Here is a 946-nt window from a genome sequence, read left to right as displayed (position 1 = left end):
CCTGCTCTAAGGCGCTTTACTATTGAATCCTAACCAACCTCAAGTCCTCCCACATAAGGTTGACAAAAGAATCAGGAAGGCAGTTGAGAAATTTGAAACTAACAAATGAAATAAAAACTCCCAGACAAAACTGCTGAGGCGCACATAACATGTCTCTGCTGTGGTTGAGAACCAGTATTCCGTTTCACGTGCGTATGCATAGCATTTTTTAAATGAAAGATTATGTTGCACATTAGCAAAAGTCATATTTTTCAGAGACCCTTATCGTAACTGACATATGGGGATTAAAAACGGTTCCAATTTTAGTTTTTAAATAATTTTTGTTCAGAGAAGAACTTTTGATGTCTGAAATCCAGTGCTGAATTCAACAATCTTATTTGATATGGATCTCAACAAAGAAACCAGACATCTGTGGTTCCAAAGGGACTCTCTCTTTTTTTATTGTTTTACTAGAGGCCTGGTGTGTGAATTTGTACATGGGTGGAGTCTGGCCAGCTCACCCTGATGGTGCCGATCAGGCCGGGCTGGCTGGGGGGAGGGGCCGTGGGAGGTTGGCGGACCACCCCCTGATGGGGCCAGGTGGCTGGCTGCAGTTCACATCATATCAACTGATCGTTCTGGTTGTTCCAATGTTCTGGTCACTTGGCATATGTGTATATATATATATACAGTATTACTGATGTCCCACAATTTTACCCCCCTTTCCCCCCTCCTCCCAGCCCCTACCCCATTCCCAGGCCTTCACTATACTATTGTCTGTGTCCATTGGTTATGCATATATGTATTTAAATTCTTTGGTTAATCTCTTCCCATTTCCCCCCTTGCCCTCTGAGATCTGTCAGTGTGTTCCATGCATCCATGCCTCTGGAACTATTTTTTCCCTCAGCTTATTTTGTTCATTAGATTCCACTTAAAAGTGAGCTCATGCAACGTTTGACTTTCTCTG

Source organism: Myotis davidii, unplaced genomic scaffold, assembly GCF_000327345.1.
Source record: "Myotis davidii unplaced genomic scaffold, ASM32734v1 scaffold376, whole genome shotgun sequence".
Classification (NCBI taxonomy): domain Eukaryota; kingdom Metazoa; phylum Chordata; class Mammalia; order Chiroptera; family Vespertilionidae; genus Myotis; species Myotis davidii.
This window is presented reverse-complemented; position numbering follows the sequence as displayed.